This window comes from Gorilla gorilla, chromosome 7, assembly GCF_029281585.2.
Source record: "Gorilla gorilla gorilla isolate KB3781 chromosome 7, NHGRI_mGorGor1-v2.1_pri, whole genome shotgun sequence".
Classification (NCBI taxonomy): Eukaryota; Metazoa; Chordata; class Mammalia; order Primates; family Hominidae; genus Gorilla; species Gorilla gorilla.
Genome location: NC_073231.2, coordinates 43,777,306 through 43,784,535, shown reverse-complemented (window position 1 = coordinate 43,784,535; position 7,230 = coordinate 43,777,306). Strand labels below are relative to the sequence as shown.

Genomic DNA, 7,230 nt, shown 5'->3' with positions numbered 1-7,230 from the left:
CTAAATGTCTCTGGTTACTTGGCTCTTTGCTCCTCCTATTTCCTAGATTAAAGAACTCTGGGATTCGTAGGCAAATGTTGTCAGGTAAATGTATCTAACCTAGCTTGTCAGAATTCTGCTTGTGTTTCTAATGGTCTCCAGACGAGTAAGCAACATGTACATGGCTTGACCCATTTCTCAGTGTCCTCAACCGTATTAAATTGTATTATTTTCATGGAATAAATAGATTTATGTCCGACCTTTATGAATTGTACTCGTGTGTGTGTATGTACATGTGTGAACTTGTGTTCGTTGACAGATAATTCTTTTTTATTGAGAATAAGCAAAACTTTGTGTCAATCATTGCAAGAAAATCCGACGAGATCTTGTTTTGCCCAAAAGTCCTTAAAAATTCCAGAAAAGCTACCTTGTCCTTTATACTTTGCTTTAGAAACATGTGTGTTATAGTCACAATTTTTCCATAATGGAATTTTATTTTTCAAATAGTTCAGATAATAATAAAGAACTTGTTTTAAAGAAATATCCAAGTTTTCACCTCTGTATCTCTATCATCTGAGTGGGCACACTATTTTAGTGAGTCTACTTAGTTTTCTTGACTTACTACTTTTTGATGTTCAGGAAGAGTTTAAAGTACATAGGAATTATAAGCCCTTTATAGATTTGATCAAATTCACATATAAGACCATCTGAGCCTGTGTGTGTGTGTGTGTGTGTGTGTGTGTGTGTGTGTGTGTGTGTGTGTGTGTGTGTGTGTCCATTTTGTGGAAAGGGACTGCTAGTAAGGTATATAAGTCTTTGACTGTTTTAGTCACTTTTTCAACATTTTTTCACAGTCATTTTTTACTCTTCAATAAAGCTTTATTTCTAATATTGAGTCAATTCTGGTAATTTATGCTTTTCAAGAAACAGATCATTTGCCTTTTTCTAGGAATCTATTTTATTAAAAAATAAAAAATTATAAGAGATTATACAAATTTATAGTCATTATAAAATATGAAACAATTCAAAAAGATAGAAATTATAGACAATAATTTAAATTCATTCTGATTGCAGAGCCCATGCCTTTAACTACTGTCCTTCAATAAAAATCAGGGGAGTGGTATTCATAACATAAGCAGGAATACATAGATATTTGGGAAAGCTAGCTGCTAACACAAGTTGGGGAGCCATTTTGAAAATAAAAAAGTCTAAATTAAAAATCCATAATTCTTTTCAAACCTAAGCTTTATTTCTCCATGGAAAATCCACTTCTGGAGCCAGGTAAAGAAAGGTATTATGCAATGTTAAAATGGGATCAGTTTGTGCCAAATGCAGCTTAGAGATCAGAAAAACAAGGACTGAAGTATACCATTGAACCTGGCAAGGTGGAAGTCTGCGGTGATCTTGTCAAGAGTAGCATCCAAAGTAGAGGAAATGCAAGCCTGACCAGACAGTTTTGTGGGGAGAAGAGAAGGTAAGTGAAGACAAGTCTTGATAGATTTTGTTTTAAGACAAACAGAGAAGTGAAACTAGATGATAAGAGGAGATTTGGAGCAGGTTTCTTTTTCTTAGCTGAGTGCTGTTAGAACATGCTGCATTGTTGCAATTTTATAAAATCGGTGAGAAACTGATGAGACAGGGGAGAGAGGAGAGTCAGGCATGAGTATCAGAAACAGGGAGGAGCCAGTGCACAATTAAATTTTTTAAAAAAACCCTTAGCCTTTGAAGAAGGAGTATTTCACCCATGTAATCAGAAAACAGGATAAAAAAGGTCAAGTTGATAAATTTGGATAAAGTGGTATTTTTAATGGCTTATAGTTTATCTAATTGTTTTACTGTTAATTTTTCACATCGAGGGTTTTAATTCATCTGGAGTTGTATTATGGTGCAAGTTAGGGGTCTAATGTTATATTTTTCCAGGTGGATGGTCACTTGTTTCAGCATCATTCTCTGGTGCTTAGCAATGCCACCTTTATCCTCCAGGAAGCTCTCTCATCTTTCAAGGCTTATTTCCGTGTTCTCTGTTCTGCTTTTCTCATCTATTTGTGGCAAATTGCACTACAGTAATTAGTATAGCTTTATAGTAAGTCTTGACAACTGATCAAACAAAACATAGCTTATGATTCTTCTACTGCATTGTGTTAGTCATTATTTTTAATCATCTAAGTATTGCATCTATGTTTTTCCATTCTTATTTCTAATATTATTTAATTATACATATTTTTCTTTGATGAGACTTGCCAGAGGATTTTCCAACTGCTTAGTTTTGCTTCTAGTTTTGACTTTTTTTTGTCTATTTAGTAAAAGTTTCCAGTTTTATGTAATGTCTACTTTTTACCTGTTTTGTTTCCTCTTTCAAAGTCTTTCCTTCTCAAAGGGAAATTTTAAAATCACATGAAATCAAATTATAAATGATGGAATACCAAATTATAAAAGTGAACAGTATCCCATAATATTAACTTTTTAAAAATCTCAAGTGTAAATTTTTTCAAAATTAGTAAGTCGACTTTGTCACATTGAATCATGTTAGCCAATTGGTCTGTGATCAGTCTATATGGAGGTGACCATATGATCTTAAAGAGCAACAAAACCAATCTTTCTCCAAAAATGTGTTCCCCAGGTACCAAAACTTGGCATTGCTCATTTCTATACAGACTAACATCTAACTGTATTGGCCTTGGTAATCAAACACCAATAGTGGCTGGATCTTTCAGCAACAGCTCTCAACGTTAAGCATTCCATAACAATGACTGAGGAAGCTGTTTCAATATGCAAATTTAGAAGGTCCGATGTGGGGGTCTAAGAATCTCAAATTTAAATAAGCATTCTAGTTTATTAAAATAGCCATTCTAGAACCTCTCTCTGAGAAATACTGCTGTAGAAGAGGAAAGAAGAGACATTCATTTACCTGGAAGTGATCTCAGAGCTTGCTCCCTATTAGCACCACAGCACCTTACTTTCTGTTAGTTGATAATATAAGCAAGGAACAGGAATATCTCAGAGGGAGAAGGTATTGAGGTGATGGCACCAGGCAGGAAGTAGTTTTGAGGGTGCCAGGCTAAAGAAGGATACCAGTTGAGTCTCAGGCAGCACTGTCCAATAGAACTTTCTGCAAAGATAAAAAACTTCATATGCACACTCTCCAAGAGAGTACCCTAGTCACCTGTAGCTACTGAATACGTGAAATGTGGCTAATTCAACTGAGTAACTGAATTTTAAATTTTACTTAGTCATTTTAATTAAAATGTATATAACCCCATGTGACCAGTGGTTATCATATTGGACAGCATAGGTCTGGAGCTTAGCCTAAGGCTGGGATAGAGATAGTGAAAAGAAACTTAGTGCTAAATTAAACAATGTCTAATTTACAATTTTGCCAAAGGTCAAAATGTTTCTTTGTTATTAAGAATCATAGTATCAGATCTTGATATCATGCTAGCAGGGAGAGTTGTAAAATTGATAAAATGTATTTTACTAATAGTTCCTCTATTATTCTGCCAGTCACATAAATTGCCTTCAGTACAGAAGTTATTGAGATGTATTTTCAGGAAATCTTGATGACGGTTTGGCAAATGATAGACAGACAAAAAAAATTGGTAGTAAATATCCTTAGTACATGCTTCAAAGTCTTTCAGGCTAAATTTTCAGTGCACATTGAAAAATCTTTCGTGAGTTTAGAAAATTGAAAAAGATGTTTGACTGAGGAAACTTTATTAATAGTGGTGGCTAACACTTTCAAAACACTGACCACATGCCAAGGAGTAGACTAATGCTCTACGTGAATTATTTAATTTAACTTAGACAAAACCATGAGGAACACATTGCTATCAATCACATTTGGAGATGGAAGAATTGAAGATCTGGGAAGTTCAGTAAACCGCCCAAAGCAGCACAGCCAGTCAAATGGAAACCATGACAGAAGCAAGGTTTGTTTTCCCCCAGAGCACCACGGTGTGCTTCCTCTTTCCATTTAAATCTTGAGGGTCTTGAGTCTGACAAAAACTTCCCTCCAACATTTAGTATTTTTAAAAGTCAGTTCTACTGTATGATAATTAAAATAATAAACTTGAAAAAAATAATTGTTCATTAATTCCAAAATGTCTACCGAGCACCTGGGTAAGTTTGGGTTCGTGATAATGAATCTGAGGTAGGTTTGAGAGTTTGAGAGCTTGGAAAAGAAGTTGGAGTTCCTGAGAGCAATCCTGAGATAGTGACTAAGGAGGAGAGATGGAGTGGGGGAGGCAGAGGAAGGGGGAAAGGCCATTCAGTTGTATGAGGATAGGGTCAACATGGACTAAAAGGCCAGTGGTATTCCCTGGTGGCTTAACCCAGGCGTATTTTTAAATCAGACATAGCTTGTGCCTAATTTAGTTACTTTACTGCAATAGAAATCCTGCCTCCTTCCATCCTCCCCACTTTAAACTTTATTAAATTTCACTAAATTCACTAATGTTGGTGGGAGTGTTGTTGGTTGGTTGGTTAGTTAGTTTTGAAAGAAGTGAGAAAATTTAGCTTTACTGAGCAGAAAGAGAAACCTGGAAATACTAAGAATGCAAAATCCTCCCCCTGCCTGACTTTCATTCCAATCATTCATATTATGTTGTTTCTTAAATTTTCTCAGAGCATAGAATTTTGGGTTCAGGTCTATCTTATCCTGCTCTTGGGGTGTAGGAAGGCCTCAACTGAGATCCAGATAACATTGTAATTAAATATATGTTTATCATTACAAACAAGATGAGATAGCTACCTAATTGCTGACCCTAAACCCTCTAACTGGTAGATGCAGACTGGCAGTCTTTTCTAACAAAGCATGACATTCAAGTGTCAGAAGAGACCCAAAGCTTATCTAGTTCTGTCTCCCCTTTGATCCTGAAATTCCTCTAAAACTTCCCTACCACGCGATCCATCGTTTGTTTGTTTTTTCCCTCTTGAATTCTTCCAGTGACAGAGAACTTAGTACCTCCTGAAGCAGGTTATTTCACCCAAGAAACTTAGCTTTTACCCATAGTCATAGTTTATTTATTTATTATTTTTTAGGAACACAATCTCTTTATGTCAGCTTGAGATACAAATGTTCAGTTTAGATGATAAGAATGAGGAAAATACTGGAGACAATGTCTAGCTCCTGTGCCTGTCCCAGTAAACTCCAATGGAAAAAGAAACTAAACAGGATGTGGATAGTTTCAGTCTATTGTATCCAGCTTATCAAATCCACAGCCTGGTACTTCTGGAACAAGGCTGCCCCAGGGATGACAGTTAAAGATGAAGATGGCAAATATAAGGAATTCAACATGTCTGTGCAGGGCAGTCTGATGTCTCCATATGTTCTCTAAAATTCCATATTTTGTCAGAGCTGGGAGTGAGAGCAGGGTGCTTGCCTGTTTGGGTCCCACTGCTCCTCTGATTCTGCTTTGCTGCCTTGGAGGAGAACAGGTTTAGATCCTCTAGGGGCTGGTGGGGCCATGCCCTTGGCAGCTTGCTGGGCTAACCAGTACTTCTATCTTTTGATTTTGGGCCTCTCAAAGTTTACCAGAGACATAGGCACCCTCACAGTACCAAGCTCATTTACCGTCACCTCACACCAGTACTTGCCCCACCGAGTGAGGGGCTCTTCTGGTAATTTTAATGTATGGGGGGGTGACCACAACTCCAAGATTCTTGAAGAAGTGGCGGGCAACTGTTTCAGGGTTCAGCTCCCGTTTGACACTGTTCTTCATCCCTACCTCCAGGTGACAGCTTTTCAGAAATGTCACTGTTGCCTCACCTGCCTTGGTCTGGATCTTCTCTAACTTTCCTCCTGGTCTCAGCAATTTCTCCTCTTCAAACAGCTTCTTGTTTTCAAGTGATGCATATGCAGCCAGTCTCTGAGAAAGGAGTTGATTCCGATCCACAGATTTCTTTACTGAGATCAGGTCACCCCGGACTCCAAGTGTCTCCACAGACTGTGTGAAGATGATCTCCAGGTTTTCTTTGGGCCAGTGCTCCGTGTCCTCCACCAGCTTGTCGATGTAGTGTCGCTGGTGCAGACACAGCTTCTGGCCCTCCCTGGCCAGTGGTACCTTCCATCCACCCAGTGCTCCACAATGCCCAGGGCATGACAGTCCCATAGTCATAGTTTATTCCTTTGGAGCCATATTGAATGACTGAGATTTCCGGCCTAGATGACTGTCAGCCTTTTCTGACTCTTCTCTTCTCCCATCCCAGGTTACACATCCCCAAAGTCAGCAACCATTTCTCTTAGGACATTGTGTGGGAACTTTTGTCATCCTGGCTGCTTTCCCTGGAAGAATTTCCCATTTGTCTGTAACCTTTAAAGTATGACAGCCACACCCAAACATAATTCCGGGAATGCTCTGACCAACACAGTATAGATCCAGATTATCACCTCCGTCTGAACGGACGCATCATTCCAGTAACATGAACTATATTTTAGTCATTCTTTGACAACAGTTATTAAATGGCTTAAGGATAATGTGCATTTTAATCTATGTTGCTACTTAACTCCTATTTTGAATCTGTCTTTTTTTCTTTACGTTCTAGAAGATGGTCTTAAATGTATAGTGGAAATGACATGAACTTCAAAGTTAGAGATTTCCATATGCATACAGTCTACATCATTTTAACTCTGTGTTTTTAAGAAAGTTACTTAACTTCTCTGAGACTCAGTTTCAATACTTGTGTAAGAGTTGGATAATGTCTAGTTGTTTAGTTTTCTAAGGCTTAAATGAAATAATATATGTAACATAATTCGCAATGGTGTTAAAGTGTAGATTTTTCTGTTGTGCAGTATGTTATCTTGGCCCCTGTCCTAGCTCCTAGCCCATTAATATTTTTTTTTCTTTTTTCTTTCTTTCTTTTTTTTTTTTGAGAGAGAGTCTCACTCTGTTGCCCAGATTGAAGTGCAGTAGCACAATCTTGGCTCCCTGCATCCCCCGCCTCCTGGGTTCTAGCAGTTCTGCTTCAGTCAGCCTCCCAAGTAACTGGGATTAGAGGCATGTGCCGTCATGCCCGGACAATTTTTGTATTTTTAGTAGAGACGGGTTTTCACCATGTTGGCCAGGCTGGTCTCAAACTCCTGACCTCAGGTGATCCACCCTTCTCAGCCTCCCAAAGTGCTGGGATTACAGGTGTGAGCCATCCTGTGGATTTCATGATCCAGTAAATTAGGTATTCTTCCCAGGGTTTCAGCATTCATGAATTCTAACATGCTTTCAAGATTTTCGTCCTAATGGGACAATGCAAATAGGGATG

General features: G+C 38.1%; 1 pseudogene; it reads right to left on the bottom strand.

Annotated features, from left to right (window-relative positions):
- Nucleotides 1-5,326: 5,326 nt before the first annotated feature.
- Nucleotides 5,327-6,092, bottom strand: LOC109027927 (large ribosomal subunit protein bL9m-like; annotated as a pseudogene).
- Nucleotides 6,093-7,230: the final 1,138 nt, after the last annotated feature.